General features: G+C 35.7%; 1 pseudogene; it reads right to left on the minus strand.

Moving 5' to 3' along the window:
• Window positions 1-4353: 4353 nt before the first annotated feature.
• Window positions 4354-5250, minus strand: LOC118151487 (large ribosomal subunit protein eL6 pseudogene; annotated as a pseudogene).
• Between the last annotated feature and the right edge of the window lie 3100 nt (window positions 5251-8350).

Below are 8350 nucleotides of genomic sequence, written 5' to 3' on the forward strand. Positions count from 1 at the left end.
TGTATATTTAATAGAGATGGGGATTTCACCATGTTGGCCAGGCTGGTCTCAAACTCCTGACCTCAAGTGATCTGCTCACTTTGGCCTCTCAAAGTGCTGAGATTACAAACACGAGCCAGTGGGCCTGGCCAGGAGCAGTTTTTAAATAACTTGGAAACCCTTTTATAACAGTTTGATAGGAAAGGGCAATCCTTTAACTAGCCTAAACATTAATTTTAATATGAATTAGTGAGAAGAATGTCTGCACCTTTAAGACCTTTTGATGAATAATTTAATGAATAATGTTTCCTAGATTTATGAAGTATACAGCCTGCAAAAACCGTATGCAGTGGTCACAGGCACATTGCTGAAAATCACACAGAGGTAATTGTGATGGTTAATGTTATACACCAATTTGATTGGACAACAGGGTGCCCAGATATTTGATTAAAAAATCCCTTATGTGTCAGGGATAAGGTTAGCATTTGAATTGATAGACTGGGTAAGACAAATTGTCCTCTCCAGTGTGGGTGGGCTCCTGCAATCCACCGAGGCCTGCGTGGAAGAAAAGGCTGAGCAGGAAAGAATTCACTCTCCCTGCCTGACAGTCTTCGAGCTGGGAATCAGACTTCACTTGATTGTGGACTCAGACTGGAACTTTGACCGTCAACTCTCCTAGTTCTCAGGCCTTCAAACTACAGATCTTGGGACTAATCAGCCTCCGTGATTGCATGAACCAGTACCTTATAATAAATAAATGAACAAATAAGCTACCGATTCTGTTTATCTGAGGAACCCTGACTAACATGCTAATATAATAGAATAGACTGTTAAAAAAATACATTTTAGAAAATGTGACATTATCTGAGTCCATGCATTTATAAGCCATAATATGTTGGGAATTTTCTATATAATCAAATATGATTCTAGACAAGAAGGAAAATTCTAAAGAAATTAGTAGAGTTTATCTAGACAAGAAGGGAAATTCTAAAGAAATTAGGAGAGTTTATGGGGAAAGGTTTGTATCGATTAAGAAATATATAAAAATTGGATTCTGATTATTAGCCTTTCTAGTTGTCAAAGTAGAGTATGATATAGAAAACATGAATTTTCAATCTTCAAAAATTGAGAGAATTATATAGAACATGTTTCAAAAATCTTTGTCTAGTATAGACTTAAAATCTGACACTTAATTCAGACAAAGGTGTATCTAAATGCACAACACTGTATTTAAATTTTAATTTTCTTTTAAATTTTTTATTAGATATTATAATTTTCACTCAAATTATTGAGTTCTAACAGTTTTTTTGTGCAATAATATTTAAGAGACTGATTTTCTTTTCCTTTTTTAATATAATGATTTTAATTAAAGCAAGCACCATAAAAAAGCCTGATTCTTTAAAGTCAGTGTGAAACAGCCACAAAAATAAACAAATAGCTATTGTGACTACTTAGAGATGTTATGATTTTTCTAGCTTTAAAAAATTGTGCAGGGAATTTGCAAGGCCCCTAAATACTTATGAATATGTCTTGAATTTCAGGAGTGAAACAAGTTTCTGGAAACTTACTTTGCTTGTGGCGGAAGAGGTCAGAATTCATTCCCCTACCTTATATAGTCCCAGGGAGAATTGCCTTCCCTTCTCTACATGAAGTAGTACTTCCTAAGTGTGGATCACAGAACTGAACCCAAGGTAACTTACACCTAACATATTAATACAGATATAACTTTTAAGTAATTTTAAGGTTCTGACATGTAATAAAGTAAAATGATCAATTGCAATTTTATGTATGCCTTGAAACATGTTTTGTTTGGGATTTTCGTTTTTGAGGGTGTGTGTGTGTTCGGTTTTTTGTTTTGTTTTGTTTTTATTATTTTGTCCTTAGGTAGACATTGTCAAAGGATACCTCAAAGTACCCAGACAAACAGGAGGAATTAGGGCCCCAGGCTAAAGCGTATCCCTCAAAACAAGCAAGACACAGGTGAGCCAGAAAGTGGGACTGGATAAAACTTATAAATAAGATCTTTGGGTTTTTGAGAGCTTGAAACTTAATAAAAGATAATGTAATATGACAGTTCAGAATACACACTTAGAAGGGAATGCTTTTACACAGCTGGTGGGAAGGAAAATTGGTACAATCTTTACTGAAAATAGTATGGGATTTCTCAAAGGCTGAAAATAGAACTACAGTTCCACCCAGCGATCCTACTACTAGCTATATGGGGGAAAATTATCATATCAAAAAGACACTTGTGCTGGTATGTTTACCACAACGCTATTCACAATAGTAAAGACAAGGAATCAACCTAACTGTCCATCAATGGAGGGTTAGATAAAGCAAATGTGGTATAATTATTGGTATAAGTATAACCATGTATAAAAATGTGGTATAAGTATAACCATGGAATACTACTTAGTCATAAAAAAGAAAAATCATCTCTTCTGTGACAACATGGAAGAAATTGGAGGCCATTACCTAAAACGAAATAACAGAAAAAGAAAGTCAAATACGTGTTCTCACTTATAACTGGGAGCTAAACAATGAGTACATATGGACATGCAGAGTGGAACACTAGGTACTGGAGACCACAAAGGGAGGAAGGTGGGAGGGTGGGAACAGGGAGAGGGTCGAAAAATTACCTATGGGGTACAATGTTCAGTATTTCAGTGGCAGTTACCCTAAAAGCCCAGAGTTCACCATTATATAATACATGCATGTAAGAAATCTGCAATGGGGGTGGTGGCTCACACCTGTAATCCCAGGACTGTGGGAGGCCAAGGCAGGTGGATTACCTGAGGTCAGGAGTTTGAGACTAGCCTGACCAACATGGTGAAACCCCTTCTCTAATAAAAAAAAAAAAAAAAAAAGAAAGGCCGGGCGCGGTGGCTCAAGCCTGTAATCCCAGCACTTTGGGAGGCCCAGGCGGGTGGATCACAAGGTCAAGAGATCGAGACCATGCTGGTCAACATGGTGAAACCCCGTCTCTACTAAAAATACAAAAAATTATCTGGGTATGGTGGCTCGTGCCTGTAATCCCAGCTACTCAGGAGGCTGAGACAGGAGAATTGCCTGAACCCAGGAGGCGGAGGTTGCGGTGAGCCGAGATTGCGCCATTGCACTCCAGCCTGGGTAAGGAGAGCGAAACTCCGTCTCAAAAAAAAAAAAAAAACCATATGGCTAGATTAGCCAGGTGTGGTAGTGGGCACTGTAATCCTAGCTACTAGGGAGGCTGAGGCAGGAAAATCACTTGAACCTGGGAGACAGAGGCTACAGTGAGCCAAGATTATGCCACTGCACTTCAGCCTGGGCAACAGAGCAAGACTCCGTCTGAAAAAGAAAAAAAAGAAAAAGAAAAACAGTAAAAAAGAAATCTGCGCTTGTACCACCAAATCTATTTTTAAAATGTTTATAGAGAATAGGGTCAATCATTTAAAATTCCAGTTTCACCACCTACAAATCATGTACTCTGGGTAATTTACTTAACGTTTTAAGTATCCATTTATTTATCTGTAAAGTTAACATAGTTGAGCAACAGAGAAAGGTAAGCTTCTATACCTGTGATTGGACCCCACTCTGGACCAAATTGCTAGCATCATAGGAAGCAAGGCCCCATTCACAAAATATGCCAAAGGGTCAGAATTTGTGTCATTTTATAGACTGGAGATTATTATTGTTGTGGACAACTTTCTACAGCTGTGACTTTTCTCCATCTCAGCTAGAAAAGGTGCTCTGTGATTTTCAGTGCCACTTACGTGTCTTTTTGCTATGAATGTAGGGAGAAAGAAGGAGGTACATTGTGGAGTGCACAGGGTTTCTTTAAGAAAATTTGCCAATCAGTGGGGATAATATTGCTGTAATGTGTAGTCCCTTTATTCGTTGTGGGTTTAACTTAATCCATGAACGTTGCACATTTCATCATCATTTTTTAAATTTGTTGCTTTGTGATATTAGAGCTGGTGTATGTGAAGACAGCATCATCAAAAAAGAGGAAAGCTTATATCACTTTCTTCTTTAATATCCTCTTCGTTTTGGGATTGCTTATTTTTCCTTCATATCTTTTGCTAAAATCATGTTTAGTTGAAAGTGAAAAAACAAAGACTATTCTTTGTTATTCCTTTCTGGTTTCAAAAGCAAACATTAAAATCAAAGAAGACACCAGTACCATTAAAGGTCTATTATTTAACCCATTAAAATAGTTTGTGTCACTTGAATATTCAATAATTATTTTCTATTTAAGACATTATTTTTTATCTTTATAGAACTAAATACAGTTACACTAACCTATAAACATAAACACGGAAAGTTAAATCAGCTAACTCTTTCCTCCAAAATCTTTTTTTTTTTTTAAGGTAATCAGTTATTTAATTAGATTATTAGGACATTTAAAACACCAATTTGTGAGGATAAATTCCATTTTCAGGGCAAACACAGATCGCAGGTAGCCCTGGAGCTGAGGAATAGCTTTGATTTTTGGTAAAACTTGTGAGTCCACAGCTTTCTGATCAATCTTGCGCTGCTCTGGTATCTGGTATTTCTCTTTTTCTGTGTGGAAGATCTCACCTTCCTGCTGTCTGGGCTTCCGCAGCTGCTTCTTCTTAAAATAAGCATCAGTAAGATGTTTTGGGATTTTTACATTGCTGATATCAATTTTGGTTGAGGTGGCAATGACAAATTTCAGGTGCGTTCTTCGCAGAGGAACTCGATTGAGGACCAGAGGTCCAGTCACAAGTAACAAGCCACTAGCCAGCTGCTTCAGGAAAACCACCCTCTTGCCCCTGTGGCGACCAGTGAGGATGATCAGAATGGTCCCAGGGGTAATGCTGGCTCGCAGTTTTCTCACGTGCTGACTAAAGGGTTTTTTGCCGTGGCTCAACAGCTTTCAAGGCACATCTTCAGTAGGATAATACCTAGGCATTTTGCGAAGTTTAACCACCCGGGTGCCGCCGTTTTTGTCACCACCAACTGGTTTTGTAACAGTTGCAAGAACCTTCTCTTTCTTTTTCTTTTCAACCTTGGATTTAGCCGCTGAGTACTTCCTCTTGTACAGGGCTTTTCTGGAATACATGGCAGATGGGGAATACCTGCCAATTCCTCTGACAAGAACAGGATTGGGGCTGCAATGGGGCTTCCCCTTCTTGGGCTTTTTTTTAGCCTTGAGGCTAGCCTTTTTCACTTTGCTACCAGCATCAGCCTTCTTGGCTTCAGGTTTCTTCTCTTTAGTATCCGGCTTCTCAACTTTTTCACCCGCCATCTTGCAAGATGGGAAAGAGACCCTCCAAAATCTTTTTCAGTACTACACATCACTCAACAGAAGACAACGATAAGAAATTCATTTCTGTAAGAGAATTAAGATTATTTATCCTACACTACAGTAAACCTGTTGATATTCCTTTAAGGTTTGTAGCATCCTAAACTTCAATGTACACAGTGAGAACTTTTAATTTCTTTCTATTCTTTGATATGAATTTAGTGTTCAGTTAGCTGTGAAACGTGCATCTTCTGCACTGAAATCCACTTTATCTCTTATAGCAAACTTGTCCAACCCCTGGCCCATGGGCCACATATGGCCCAAGATGACTTTGAATGTGACTCAAAACAAATCCATAAACTTTCTCAAAAAATTATGAGGGTATTTTTTTGCATTTTTTTTTTTTTTAGCTCATCAGCTATCATTAATGTTAGTGTATTTTGTGTGTGGCCTAAGGCAATTCTTCTTCCAGCGTGGTCCAGGGAAGCCCAAAGATTGGACACTTCTGCCTTAGAGAGTTTTTCTCTTTCTGACTAAGCAGCATGCATTCCGACTACAGAGGATCTTTTAAATATGTAGTCCCAGTTACTTAAAATTAAATATTCTGCAACCATTTCCCTCAAGTGAAGATGTTTTCCATCATGCACACAAACCTACCTTAGAGCAGAAGTTACAAATGGAAAAGCTACAGGAACAAACCTTTTGCTCACATAGCTCCTAAAGTAATTTCAGAAAAACTATGTGACCTTCACATTTTTTTAAGTCATATAAAACTTTTCATCATGAGTTTAAATAATTGCAATGCATCTGTTTTTCAGCATATTGAAAATAAACCATTTTTAACAAAACAGTTAAATCATGGTTTTAAATTTATCAAGTGGAAGCTAAACACTTTAATGATAAGTTATTTACCATCACCATTACACAGAAAAGCTCATCTTTAACATTCAGAAATTTTATACATGTTCTTTTTCCCCATTAAATTGTATTTCCCTTACTTTTCTTCATTGAACTTTATTTTTATGTAATGTATTATGCTTGAAAGTTAAAAATCACAAAGTATTTTAATGATTACACATCAGGCTTCTCTAACTGATTCATGTGTATAAAATTTAATATATTCTATATTTTATAAATGATTAAAACAACATAAATATAATACAAATCATAATAAACATAAAACAAAATTTTACTGTAACGTATCTCTTACATGACATAGACGGGATCAGGTTTTCTTTTTTCAATTATTCCACATTTGATTTGACCAGACTGATAAAGGGGTCAGTCTCAATTCTGTTGCAGTTTTTCATTTTAATAGATGTAAGCACTGAGAACCATTACATAAACAGGTTTGGTTATTGTAGTGTCACTAAATTTTTCAAATGTTTTGAGCTATCTGTCAAAATCACATAACCATTTATTTTTCAAAATTACTTTTTTATACTCTATCAGCTGTCTACTTTATTAGGTTATCTTCCAACTTTGTTGAAAGCAAATAATTGGAAACCACCTAAAGTGCAAAAGAATTTGTGTCCTATCATTCCCTTACTCAATTTTGAAAGAAAGAAAATAAAAAAGTCTTTTCCAACATGTATCAAATTATTATTAAATAGTTCTGTTGTTTTTTCACCTGGAAATATTTGGTTTAGCCCAAAAGACTCAGAAGAGTTGAGAAAAAAATTGTTAATTTTATTACTCCTTTGCACATATAATGGTTTTAATAAAAAATTTCTATTATTACATTTAAAATATATATATTTTCATCATAACTTGGAGTTACAGATTTAGCTCACATGATTTATAGAAAATATCTATCGTATCTAATTGACAAAACCATCTTCACTGTCAAATGAATCAACAAAGACTTATATTCTTATTAAAAAAAGGCAGAATACAGTTTTCAATTCAAATATATATAATAGGTGTTTCAGGGAATTATATAAATAAAAAACACTGACCAAGATGGATACTTAATTTGTAATAATGCAATGCAAAGTGTGTTGCTAAAATTTTAAGTTATATGTAGACTGAAAAGGATAATACATGGTGTAGTGGTCCTCTGGTGTGCAGATCTGAGAAATAATTAAAAACAGTAACTGAGTATCAAAGTTATAACTAAAGCCATTAATTTCATTGGGCTGTATGATTACATTTTCCCTGTTTATTTATAAAAGAGAAACATATATATTGCTAAATCATACCTGGATAGCAATCTGAAATAAGAAGAAAATTAAGATTGGCTAAAGATAAATCCTTACAATTAAATTCATAAAACTAAGTAAGTAAGTTTTTATTAGTTCGGTGTCTCTTAGAAATACTCTTTAGTTGTATGGATACTTTCCCTCAACAGAACCATGTATTCATTCAAAATAAGTTTAATTAATTAGCAAATGAGTAAAATAAACATTGTTCTCATAACCTTATTCAAGAATTTATCTGAATTTAAAGCATCAAACAGGGACCTCCTTTCTTATGCTAGGCTTCTCCAAGAACCCAAAAATGGAATACAGAAAGGACAAGCAGCTCCCAAGTTCTGTGGTGATTAATCATTACAAGAGGCTTGCATAAAATAATTTGTATACCCTAAAGCCTTACTCCACAGATAGATTTGGGACAGGAAAGGACACACCTTTCTTTTCTACAGTGGAAGAAGGGTTATCATGAACTCAGGCAAGCTCTCAGTCAGACTAATTTTGAAAAGAATACCAGAACTTGACGATCTAGAAACGGATTTCCTCAAAACCATTCAATCTGATTATTCTCCTCATGTACCCTCATTCTCAATGTAACTGGTATAACTGATGACAGGAGCCACTTACAAGTAAAGATGCGTGTACTGCATGAGGGGTGGGGCCAGTGGAGAACCAGAGGGTGCAAAGGGCCGGGTCTAAAGGGTTGCATTGAGAATAGAGGCAGTGTTGGCTTATCTTCAGATTTTAAGAAAAATCTAGAAATTCCCATTTTTATTTCAAATAATCTAACTTTAAATTGTTAACTCAGAAACTTTGAAAAAAAATTCTATGCACACCCAGCAGAATACTTACTGCTATTTTTTACTTTCTGCCATTGCTAGTTTTCTTGTTGTTGCTCTTCTTGGTGTTTTCTGCTTAAAATAAACACAGT

This window comes from Callithrix jacchus, chromosome 1 (genome assembly GCF_049354715.1).
Source record: "Callithrix jacchus isolate 240 chromosome 1, calJac240_pri, whole genome shotgun sequence".
NCBI lineage: Eukaryota > Metazoa > Chordata > Mammalia > Primates > Cebidae > Callithrix > Callithrix jacchus.